Source organism: Tursiops truncatus, chromosome 19, assembly GCF_011762595.2.
Source record: "Tursiops truncatus isolate mTurTru1 chromosome 19, mTurTru1.mat.Y, whole genome shotgun sequence".
Lineage (NCBI taxonomy): Eukaryota > Metazoa > Chordata > Mammalia > Artiodactyla > Delphinidae > Tursiops > Tursiops truncatus.
The window spans coordinates 56,865,771-56,878,965 of NC_047052.1; the positions used below are offsets into that span (position 1 = coordinate 56,865,771).

At 41.1% G+C, this 13,195-nt stretch overlaps 1 long non-coding RNA gene across 21 annotated transcripts in view; it reads left to right on the forward strand.

Annotated features, from left to right (window-relative positions):
- Positions 1–9,395, forward strand: part of LOC109548924 (uncharacterized) — a 29,104-nt gene extending 19,709 nt beyond the window's left edge. For 17 of the 21 annotated variants that reach the window (XR_012328102.1, XR_012328116.1, XR_012328117.1 and 14 more), the window contains one exon: positions 9,077–9,395. This is a non-coding gene — a long non-coding RNA (uncharacterized lncRNA). The other 4 variants (XR_012328108.1, XR_012328115.1, XR_012328106.1 and 1 more) reach the window with 2 other exon arrangements.
- The last annotated feature ends 3,800 nt before the right edge of the window (positions 9,396–13,195 follow it).

Consider the following 13,195-nt stretch of genomic DNA (forward strand, 5'->3'; position numbering starts at 1 on the left):
TTTCCTCCAGTGTGACTGTCTTCTTAAGGCCTCTCTCCTGTGTGGACTCTCTCATGCTCTGCAAGCCTATACATCCAGGAGTAGGCTTTCCCACACTCATAGCACTTATAGAGACTTTTACCATTGTGAAACACTGCTGTGCAGTCAGCATCCTTTTGTGGAGTGACCTGGTGCTGGAGAAGGCTAGAGCTACCAGGGAAATCCATCCCAGCCTCCTGGCATGTGAAGGAGTTCTTGGATGCATGGACTATGTGGCTCCTCATAAATGCCTTACCCCTGTCTCTTCTAAAGAGTTTCCCTCCACTGTTCTGGTGAAATTTCACACCTGACACACACAGTTTCTGACCAGGAATTGTTCCCAGGTCTTCACCTAGAGGCAAACTTACTGTTTAAGGCCAGGCTACACATCTTCCAGGGACAGGACTTTGGATGGACAGGTCTCTGAAGTATTTATTCATGGCACTTCTACAGAAACATTCTGCTCAGAAATTATCTCCTTGTGCTCTGCTCCATGCCAACAAACTGAAAGCAGAGAAATGACACAATGTTGGGGGGAGTGCACACAAATGAGGTACACAGTCACTGGCTTTGGCACCAAAACACTGTGGGGCACAGGACATGATCCTGATATAATTTGAACCCCTGATGCCAAATCAATGGGGCCAAGCCCACTTTGAACCCCTCATGCTGGGGCTTGGAGTCATGTCCACTCTGTCATGTCCCAGGGTTCACCTCCCAGCTCCAGTTGGACAACAACATGGAACCTAGAAAATGCAAGTCCTAAGGGAAAGACAGGACAGGTGAACAGTCAGTACTAGCCCAGGAGAACAACCAATCCCCCAAAAAACCTGAGGAAAGAAAAACAGTGTCACAAAAAGAACCAGTGTCCCTGCTGGATCCCAACAATTCCTGGTACAGTCAGGGCCCAGGAAATATCAGCTGGAAGGGGGCAGAACCTAGCGCACAGAGGTGTGTGGGTCTACAGAGTCAACTTAGCAGGGAGTGGCTGAGACTGATGGAACCCACTGAACTAATTCCAAGTCTTATGACCCAGAAAAACTTCACTGAAAAAACTTCAGAGCTGCTGGTACTGGGGATACTTCTGAAACGAGGTCGTACTCATTCAGCCTTGGCACCAACAACACAGATGAGAGGGAAGCAGTAATAGAGATGTGCCCACTGTCTAGGAGTCTGTGAAAAAACAGACTTGTCTTTGGAAAAGGGAAAGGCAGAGACCTGCCCAGGATGCTGGGATAGGTGGGAGGGCCTTACCCAATGATGCAACAAGCGCAAAGGGCTCCAGGATCACATCACGGTACAGGAATCTCTGGGCCTCATCAAGAAGCTTCCATTCCTCCTGGGAAAAGTACCCAGCCACGTCCTCAAAGGTCACAGGGCCCTGTGATGATGGGACAGATTTGTACATAAGCAGCCTCTCTCCCCAGGACCCCATAAGTACTTCTAAACCCAGCCCATACTCTGGGTTCACCATCCACCCCAGCTCCGTGACTTAGAGGGCAGTGGGCCAAATAACTCTTCATGCTTCCTTGATCAGTATGTACAACTCTGAGCAACAACAGGCAGGTGGACAGAGAGATACCATGTAATCTGTGAGCCTGGTATGCAGGGCCCTTTCCCTTTCCTCCAAGACAACACCCTGAGTGTACCCACTATCATGTCTCCCAGATACAAGCAAACTTTGCCCCATCCTTCTCTCTTATACTTCTAGTACTAGGGCCTGGGGCAATTACTTCACACACTTTCCTCACATGCATATTACTCACTGAACCTCCTCATACATTACATGTCTACCATCATTCTCAGAACAGAAACCTCGTGCTACCATTCTAATTCTGCCCCCCTTGCTCTCTGTCCTTATCAGTTGTTAACAGACCTACATGTCCTAGAGCACTCCCATCACAATCACATCCTCAAGCATTTGTATATACTAGCCCCATTACTAAGACAACCTTTCATGTCTCAGTCCGCTGGCTGCCAAAAATGGGAATCTGTCCATAAAACCTAGGGTCTACAGACACCAAGTCCACGAAGACACCTGACACCAGTGCAGGGGCCATAAATGGTTCTGCTGAGCGAACCATTTAATATTTCAGGCAAAGACAAATACTCAAGAGAAAAATAAAGCATGTAAAAGAGGGCAGAAAATGTTATAGAGTTGTGACATAAGGTCATGTGGATACCTTGAGAAAAAGCTGTCCAGAAGTGGGACAAAAAAGTGCAAAGCCTCTCTATCAGAGTCATGTCTGGTGTGTATGAGCAGCATCCACAAGGCTAGTGTGACTGGAGCCCATTGAGCCAGAAGAATAAAGGATTGTGTTGGAGAGGAAATGGTTCTTTTCAAATTTTACTTTGGTTATATTAAAAATTATTACTTTATAAAAATCTCCACCTTACATAATCCATAGATTAAATTCTGATTTGGAATTATGCTAACATTACATAATAGGATTCAAGAATATATACTTTTTATACTCATCCACCATATTCTTTGATATATCCATTTTTCCCCCCATACCTGTTCAGAGAGACTAATTTCCTACTAGATTTCTTCTCCACTCTTTAAACTTAAAAGAACTGCAACAAGCTATAGGACTTGGCCTCTAGTCCATCTGCATTGTAGAAACACAGAAATACCTTATTGAGTTCTTAACATCTTGCTAGGGATTCACAAAGCATTATCACTTTTTACACTTACAATGATTCATTTTGTCACCCTTAAAACAAGTATTTTAACAAGATAGCTTAATCATTTATGATTTTCCACTAAAATAAGTATTATTCAGGAACTTCCCTGGTGGTCCAGTGATTAAAAATCTGCCTTCCAATGCAGGGGATGCAGGTTGGATCCCACATACTGTGGTGGGGCAACTGAGCCCATGTGCTTCAACGAAAGATCCTGTGTGCTGCAACTAAGACCTGACACAGCCAAAAATAAACAATACATAAGCATTATTTGAAGTGTACAGTCACATTCTACCTGAAAAAGAATTCAGAGTAATGATAGTAAAGATGATTCAAAATCTTAGAAAAAGAATGGAAACAGATGGAGAAGATACAAGAAATGTTTAAAAGAAAGATAGACTTGATGAACAATACAATAACTGAAATGAAAAATACACTGGAGGGATTCAATAGCAGGATAACTAAGATAGAAGAACGAGTAAGTGAGCTTGGATGACAGAGTGGTGGAAATAACAACATTTAATGAACCAACATTTGCATTATAAGGGTCGAAGAAGAGAAAGGGAAAGGGACTGAGAAAATATTTGAGGAGATTACAGCCGAAAACATCCCTAACATGGGAAAGGAAACACCCGAGTCCAAGAAGTGCAGAGTCCCATACAGGATAAACCCAAGGAGAAACACACCAAAACACATATTAATCAAACTGATACAAATTAAACACAAAGGAAAAATATTAAAAGCAGCAAGGGAAAAGCAACAAATAACACACAAAGGAATGATAACCATAAGGCTATATTAGCTGATTTTTCAACAGAAACTCTGCAGGCCAAAGTGGCACAAAATATATTTAAATGGTGAAAGGGAAAAAACCTACAACCAGTAATACTCTACTCAGCAAGGCTTTCATTCAGATTAGATGGAGAAATTAAAAGCTTTACAGACAAGACAAGCAAAAGCAAAGAGAATTCAGCACCACCAGACCAACTTTGCAAAAAGTGCTAAAAGAACTTCTCTAGGCAGAAAAGAAAAGGTCACAACTAGAAACAAGAAAATCACAAAAGGGAAAGCTCATCAGTAAAGGCAAACAGACAGTAAAAGAAGGAAACCATCCACACACGAAATATGATTATCAAAACAGCAACCATGAGGAGTACAAATGCAGGAAATGGGAATTACATTGGAAATTAAGACACCAGCACCTCAAAACAATCCTGTACATACATAGACTGCTATATAAAAACCACATAGATGCAGGGGACACGGGTTCAAGTCCTGGTCGGGTAAGATCGCACATGCCATGGAGCAAGTAAGCCTGTGTGCCACAACTACCGAGTGTGCACTCTAGAGCCCCCAAGCCACAATTACTGAGCTCACGTGCCTAGAGCCAATGCTCTGCAATGAGAAGCCATGTAAATGAGAAGCCTGCACACTGCAATGAAGAGTAGCCCCCAATTGCCGCAACTAGAGAAAGCCCACACACAGCAACAAACACCCAACTCAGCCAAAAAGAAAAAAAACATACAGGCAGACTGCAAACCAAAAAATTACAATAGGTTCAAAAAAAGAAAAAAAAAACCCCAAACACAACACTAAAGATAATCATCAAACCACAAGAGATGAAATCAAAAGGAAGGGAAGACAGAACACCAGACAAAAACAAATCCAAAGTTGGGGAACTATGATCCCTCAAGCCATGGGAAGAAGAAAAAATAAAAGAAATTGCTTATATGAAATCCAAAGAAAGCTGGAGTAGCAATACTCATATCACACAAAATAGACTTTATGGTACAAGAGACAAAGAAGTACTGCAGAATGATCAAGGGATCAATCTATAATGCAAAAAATGCTAACAGCCATAAGAAGAGAAACTGACAGCAACACAATGATGGGGGGACTTTAACACCCCACTTACACCAATGGACAGATCATCCATGGAATCAATATGGAAAAACAAGCCTTAAATGACACATTAGACAAGATGGCATTGATATTTAAACCACATTGCATCCAAAAGCAACTGAATACACATTCTTTTCAAGTATACCTAGAACATTCTCCAGGATAGAACACATCCTGGGCCACAAAGAAAACCTTGGCAAATTTACATGAAATCATATCAAGCACCTTGTCCATATGAGATTAGAAATAAATTACACAACAAACTATTAAAAAAAAAAACCCACACATGGAGGCTGAACATGCTACTAAAAAACAATGGATCACTGAATACATGAAAGAAAATCAAAAACTACCTAGAGGGTTTCCCTGGTGGCGCAGTGGTTGAGAGTCTGCCTGCCGATGCAGGGGACACAGTTTTGTGCCCCGGCATGGGAAGATCCCACATGACGCGGAGCAGCTGGGCCTGTGAGCCATGGCCCCTGAGCCTGCGCGTCCAGAGCCTGTGCTGCGCAACGGGAGAGGCCACAACAGTGAGAGGCCTGCGTACCAAAAAAAAAAAAAAAAAAAAAAACTACCTAGAGACAAAGGATGATGAAAACACACTGATCCAAAACTATGGGATGTAGCAAAAACAGTTCTAAGAGCGAAGTTTATAACAATACAATCTTTCCTCAGGAAACAAGAAAAATCTTCAATAAACAACCTAATCTTACTTACACCTAAAGCAAATAATAGCAAAGATCAATGAAACTAAAAGCTGTTTTTTTGAAAACATAAACCTTGCTAGAGTCATCAAGAACAACAGGTGAGGGCTCAAATCAATAAAAACGGACACCACAAAAATACAAATGCTCCGAAGAGACTACTGCAAGGAACTATATACAATAAAATGGACAACCTAGAAGAAATAGGCAAATTCCTAGAAAGATACAACCTACCAAGACTGAGCCAGGAAGAAAAAGAAAATATGAACAAACCACTGACCAGTACTGAAATTAAAACTGATTTAGAAAAAAACTTCCAACAAACAGAAAGGCCAGGACTAGATGGCCTCATAGAAGAACTTATCAAACATTTAAAAAGAAAACACCTATAAAAAACTGCAGAAGAGGAGACACTCCCAAGCTCATTCTTTGAGGTCATCATCACCCTGATATCAAAATCAAACATACCACCCACACACAAGAAAATTACAGGCCAATATCACTGATGAACATACATGCAAAAAATCCTCAATAAAATACTAGCAAACTGACTACAACACATTAAAAGGATCATACACCATGATCAAGTAGGATTTACCCAGGGATGCAAGGATTCTTCAATATATGCAAATCAATCAATGTATACACCGTATTAACAAATTAAAGAATAAAACCCATATGATCATCTCAATAGATGCAGAAAAAGCTTTTGACAAAATTCAAAACTCATTTATGATAAAAACTCTCCAGAAAGTTGGCATGGGGGAACCTACCTCAACATAATAAAGGCCATATACAACAAACCCACAGCTAACATCATTCTCAATGGTGAAACACTGAAAGCATTTCCTCAAAGATCAGGTACAAGGATGTCCACTCCTGCCAATAGTTTCAGAAGTTCTAGCCACAGCAATCAGAGAACAAAAAGAAAAGAAATGCAAATTGGAAGTAGTAAAACTATCACTGTTTGCAGATGACATGATACTACTCAGAGAAAATCCTCAAGATACTATCAGAAAACTACTATGCTCATCAGTGAATTTGGTAAACCTGCAGAATACAAAATGAATGCACAAAAATCTCTTGCATTCCTATACACTAACAATGAAAGATCAGAAAGAGAAATTAAGGAAACAATCCCATTCACCACTGCAACAAAAAGAATAAACTACCTAGGAATAAACCTACCTAAGGGGCTTCCCTGGTGGCGCAGTGGTTAAGAATCCACCTGCCAATGCAGGGGATGTGGGTTCGAGCCTTCGTCCGAGAAGATCCCACATGCCGCAGAACAGCTGAGCCCCCATACCATAACTACTGAAGCCTGCATGCCTAGAGCCTGTGCTCTGCAACAAGAAAGAAACGCCACTGCAACAAGAAGCCTATGCACCACAACGAGGAAGTAGCCCCTGCTCGGCACGACTAGAGAAAGCCTGCGTGGAGCAACAAAGACCTAATGCAGCCCAAGATAAATACATAAATAAATTTATTAAAATAATAATAAAAATAAACGTACCTAAGGAGGCCAAAGACCTGTACTCAGAAAACTGTAAGATGCTGATGAAAGCAATCAAACATGACATAAACAGAGAGATAGACCATGTTCTTGGATTGGAAGAATCTATATTGTGAAAATGACTATACTACCCAAAGCAGTCTACAGATTCAGTGTAGTCCCTAACAAATTACCAATGGCATTTTTCACAGAACTAGAACAAATAATTTTACCATTTGTATGGAAACAGAAAGACCTCGAATAGCCAAAGCAAGCCTGAGAAAGAAAAATGGAGCTGGAAGAATCAGGCTCCCTGACTCCAGACTATACTACAAAGTTAGAGTAACCAAAAGTTTGGCACTGGCACAAAAACAGAAATACAGATTGATGGAACAGGATAGATAGAAAGTCAAGAGATAAACCCACACACCTATGGTCACCTAATCTATGACCAAGGAGGCAAGAATGTAAAATGGAGAAAGGACAGTGTCTTCAATAAGTGGTGTTAGGAAAACTAGACAGCTACATGTAAAAGAATGAAATGAGAACACCCACTAACACCATACACAAAAATAAAGTCAAAATTGATTAAAGACCTAAGTGAAGGCCAGACACTATAAAACTCTTAGAGGAAAACATAGGCAGAACACTTTTGACATAAAGCGCAGCAAGATCTTTTTTGACCCACCTCCTAGAGTAATGAGAATAAAAACAAAAACAAATGGAACCTAATTAACCTTACAAGGTTGTGCACAGCAAAGGAAACCATAAAAAAGATGAAAAGACAACCCACAAAATGGGAGAAAATATTTGCAAACGAAGCAACTGACAAGGGATTAATTTCCAAAATAATCAAACAGTTCATGCAGATCAGTATCGAAAAAAACACAAACAATCCAATCAATAAATTGGCAGAAGACCTAAATAGACATTTCTCCAAAGACATTCAGATGGGCAAATGCACATGAAAAGATGCTCAACATCACTACTATTAGAGAAATGTAAATAAAAACTACAGTGGGAACCACCTCACACTGGTCAGAATGGCCATCATCAAAAAGTCTACAATTAATAAATGCTGGAGAGGATGTGGAAAAATGGGAACCCTCCTACACTGCTGGTGGGAATGTAAATTGGTACAGCTATGGAGAACAGTATAGAGGTTCCTTAAAAAACTAAATATAGAAGTACCATATAATCCAGCAATCCAACTCCTGTGCATATATCCATAGAAAACCACAATCTGAAAAGATACAAGCAGCACAATGTTTACTGCACCACTATTTACAACAGCCAAGACAAGGAAGCAACTTAAGTGTCCACCAATGGAGGAGTGGATAAAGATGTGGTACATATACACACTGGATAAAAAAAACCATAAAAAAGAACAAAATAATGCCATCGGTAGCAACATGGATGGACCTAGAGACTGTCATACTGAGTGAAGTAAGTCAAACAGAAAAAGACATGATGATATTTCTAAAAAACAAAAAATAATAGAAATAAACTTATTTACAAAGCAGAAACAGAGCCACAGGTGTAGAAACAAACTTCTTATTACCGGGGGAAAGCGGGGAGGGGGGGATAATTTGGGAGACTGGGATTGATATATACACACTACTATATATAAAACAGATAACTAATTAGGACTTACTTTATAGCACAGGGAACTCTACTCAGTACCCTGTAATGACCTATATGGGAGAAGACTAGAAAAGAATGAATATATGTATATTTATAAGTGATTTACTTTGCTGTACACTTGAAACTAACACAACATTGTAAATCAACTATACTCCAATAAAAATTATTTAAAAAACCCCAAAACCCTCTAAGTGTGTGTACGCTGTAAAACTGAGTTTATGTAATGTATAATAAGTCTGTATCAAAATCTAACAATGGGGTAGTTGAAAAATATGTGTAATTTCATTCAAAGAACTAAGTTAAAATTAGTAAGAACAAAATTAAAAACTGGAAATGTTCATTTAAATAAATAATTTTAACATATATGCTAGATAAATGCATATGTACACAAGAACAGATGGCAGGTATGGCTATAAATACAGAAAGTAGACCAAAAAAAAAAAAAAGAAGAAAAAAGAAACACGTAAACAAAGAAGAGCCTTCAACAGGGGAACTTATAAAGACATTTTACTCATATACTCATATCTACACAATACAGCACAAGAAAGGAAAATGAATGTGTTAGGGAACTGAAACCGCCCACCTTGGCCAGGCACAATGATAACCACTTGCCTGAATTGTCTCACAACAGGAAGTTCTGATAAAGAGGTGCTGCCTCTGAAAGCTAACTGGGAGAATTTGGGAGGATCTGAAAGGAGGAGGGAAGAGATGATATGTCCTGCCTACCTCCCAGAATCCCCCTCACGCTGGAATCCACCTTGGCTGAGAGGTGAGTGCACCACCAGGAAGGACCCTGAGTCAGAACAACTGGCCATAGACAACCCGGAAACTAACCCTATTACCATAAAAGCTGAGATTGCCAGCAGCATGGCAGAGCAATTCTCCTGGGTTCCCTACTGTGTTGTTCTTCGCCTAGGCACCCCTTTCCAATAAATTCTCTTGCTTTGTCAGCATGTGTGTCTCCTTGGACAATTAATTTACGAGTGTTACACAAATGCCCACTCTCAGACCCTGCAAGGGGTCCTCCTGAAACCATGCAACTCAGATTGGGACTTTACTTGATATCACACACCTGGTCTCAGGACTTAATGAACCTCAGGTTCTTGAAGTCTCCTCACAGAAAGAGTTCAGTGAGACAACGTGATAGGTAAGAATTGGATTTATTTAGCGAGGAATACACTCCACAGAGTGTGGGCCATCTCAGAAGGCGAGAGGCCTCAAAATATGACGTGGTTACTTTTTATGTTCTACGTAATTTCACAGGCTGAGTGGGAGGATTATTCCAACTACTTCCCGGGAAGGGGAAGGTATTTCCAGGAATTGGGCCACCACCCACTTTTTGGCCTTTTAGAGTTAGACTTAGAACTGGCAGGTCGCTGGTGGGTGTGTTATTTACATGCTCATGTATTACAATGGGAGTATAATGAGCCTCAAGATCCACTGGAAATCAAATCTTCCGCCATCTTGGACCTAATTGGTTCAAACCTGTTTGTTTTAGTCAAGTCCTATGGATATGTCATTCCTTTAAAGGCTGTGCCCTGCCCCTTCCCTCCTGTTTCACCTCTTTCTTCCACAAAGGGATAGCCATGAAAAACATGGGTAAAGTCACACCACATTGCGCAAAAGAAGAAAAACACATCATAAAACATATTACATTCATAAAAAACTTTTAAAACAAGTGAAACTAAACAAGACACGTCAAATAGTTTCCACATAGTTGGCAAAACTATCAAGAAAAGAAAGGAAATGCTTACTTCAAACAGCAGCCAATACATTAACTTGCTGGTGATGGGGATAATTGTTTGGAAAAATCCCACAGGCTGCTTCTGAGGTCCTATTTATATAGCAATTTTGGCCTGAGCGGTGATATTAATCTCAGAGCTTCTTCAACCGCACATTGAAGTCCTCTGCAATTTTTTTTTCCCAGGCAGGTCATATTTCAAACTTCGGAAAGCCAAGTTTTGGGGGTACAAATAATAACTATAGGACACTAGTAAAAGAACACAGATAAAACACTGCTGAATGAGAAGAGTTGGGGGAGGGCCCGGATGACGCAGCATTTACCTGAATCAGACACATCTGCGCCGGCGCCAGCGGAGTTTGTGGGTGAAGGTGGGGCCCGGGCACTGCGGCACCAACCGCCCGACAGAGTCAGGCCGGATAGCGCCCACGCCGAGCCTCAGACGAAGCTCAGAGAAGCGGGCACGGCGCCTTGCTGGCTCCCTGACCTCTGGCCTTCACAGCGTTGCGAAGTTCCCCGCCTGTGAACACAGCCGAGTTTACAAAATAACGACCTCAGTCGACGCCGGAAAAGCCGCCCAGACTCCGTCCTCTAGAACGGAAGTGACTCTTTCCTGAGCCTTCATTGGCCCAGGGGCGCCCACGAACTGGCGTAGTTTTTTTCCGGGTAATGCAGTTCACAGGCCTCTAGAACCTGTCAAAGGGTGGTGCTCCCCGCCTACAGGAAAAGCCCCGCCTCACTGCCCGGGCTCCTGGGAAAGAGTGTCCTGGAGGCTCTGAGGACGGGGGCGGAGTTTCACGCTTCTTAAAGGAGACGAACCCAGATTTCCATGGAATGTAGTCTTCGCTGGTCCCAGAGAGACAGCCATAATATTTCAGATGTTTCCGAAACCTACAAAACCAAACGGGCACATGATACCAGGTTGTCACTATGACACAAAGTTCATGCATCCATAGCTGGGGTCTATTAAACATTGTCTTATTGCTCTTCCAAAGGATGTAGCCTAAGGCTTTAGACCTCACTGTGTTAGGTCAGAGTCAAGAGAACATAGACTCCAGACAGGGAGCCATAGTGAACAAGACAGAGGAGGAATGTGGGGTGGCCATAAGCAGGTGGACCATGTGTTGCTTCTCTGGTTCCCTCATTAAAGAGTAGAGCCAGTGATGTCCCATTCAGGGACACCATTTTTGAACATGCATCTGTGAAGAAGCATGTAATGAAATACACCTGCACACAGCAATTACCTCACCTTTTCTCTAACTCTGATGGCCTTTCCCCACACCTAAGACCACACTGCCTCTTTATACCTTAAATATCTCAAGCACATCGCCTCCGGGAAGGTGGATCTGAGACTTCTTCTAGCTCCTGGCTTGGCTGCCTTCTCCCCTGCAAACATTGGCATCTCAGTGTTTGGCTTCTTGCGCCGCTGGTGCAGTAAAAACTTCATATTCACTGTTTGGAATTGCCCACAGTTGGAGTATTCATACCAGGGAAATTGGCAAACACAACAATCAAGGTTCGGTTAGTTGTTTTATACGTGTCTAGACTTAAAGTAACGGAGACTATGTTAATAATGAGGACCATACTTGATGAATAACGATGTGAGCACATTTACTCCACCCAGCGAAGTCATTGAAGAAAAGTCAAGCTCCAACAGGTTTTTGCCTTCTCAGTTACTAATAAAAGACAGACATTTTATCAAAGAAGACATACACCTGGCAAATAAACACAAAAATGTTCAACATCATGAATCATTAGGGAAATGCAATCAGACCATAGTGAGACACCTCTACACATTTAAACAGGTAATGCTGAAACACTAGCCATATCAACCAAGTACTAGAGAGGAATACAGGAAAACCGGAATGCTCCCATACTGTGAATGGCACACAAAAGGGTATAGTCATTGAATTTTGAATATGAAACCATACATACATATAATTTATTAAACTTATCTGTCATAGACAAAAAGGATACAAACCACAAAAACCCATCCTTTAACAGATGTATGGATAAACAGTCAGTGGGTGGTATATCCAAACAGTATATTTTTCAGGAAAAAAAATGAATTATACTTATCAGCAACTTAAATGATTCTCAAAATAATTATGCATCATGAAAAAGAAACAAATATAAAAGTAAACATTAAGACCCCAATGATATTAAGTGTAGAAAACACTAACTGAATGGGAAAAAAGTAAATCAATACTAGTTGCCTGGGAGTCCTGGGAGAGATGTCAGAAGGTGGATATGGGAGTGATGGATGTTTGTAATTATGATGGTTCTGTGGGTTTACACATATTAAAACTTAACCAAGCTGTACATTTTAGGTATGTTCAGTTCAGCGCATACCAACTATACAGCTCAATTAAATTTAATAAAAATTGGATTCACATAAAAAATCTGAATCTTTTCTGAATCTCCTTTTCAGTAGAACTCTGGCAACCACATGTTAACCCCATCACATCTCCTTGTCTAATGGGAGGGAGTCTGTTGTGGTAGCGGTGAAGACTGGTGAGCAATGAAAGGTGTTTCCACATGAGTTATCCAGGAACTGCCTGCATCCTAAAAACCACATGCCTGGACTACACGATTTCCACTTTTATTACCCATTATCTTTGCTATGCACCAATGGCCTTGAGATAAACAATCTGAAGATGCTACGGGATCTCAAAACCTTTACATTATTTAGCCTGACACTGACTGGGACCTCAGGAGAGAAACCGCTCTGTATCTCCTGAGAATTTTTGCAAAAACATTATCTTAAACAGCCACAGTCAAGGGAACATTCATGGATGCAATTTTAGAATAGGTTCATCTCTTTTTGTTTGCTAGTCACTCACTCCCTATTAAATTCCCTGTTTCTGTACCAAATATGGTTCCCATCTGATGTCTGTAATCTAACGCTCAGCAAAACCAGCCTACCATGTTACGGACATTATGGCACATGGCTCTTTTCCAGCTGGACCTAGAGAACTTCTTCTCTTGAACAGTACTGGGGTCATGATC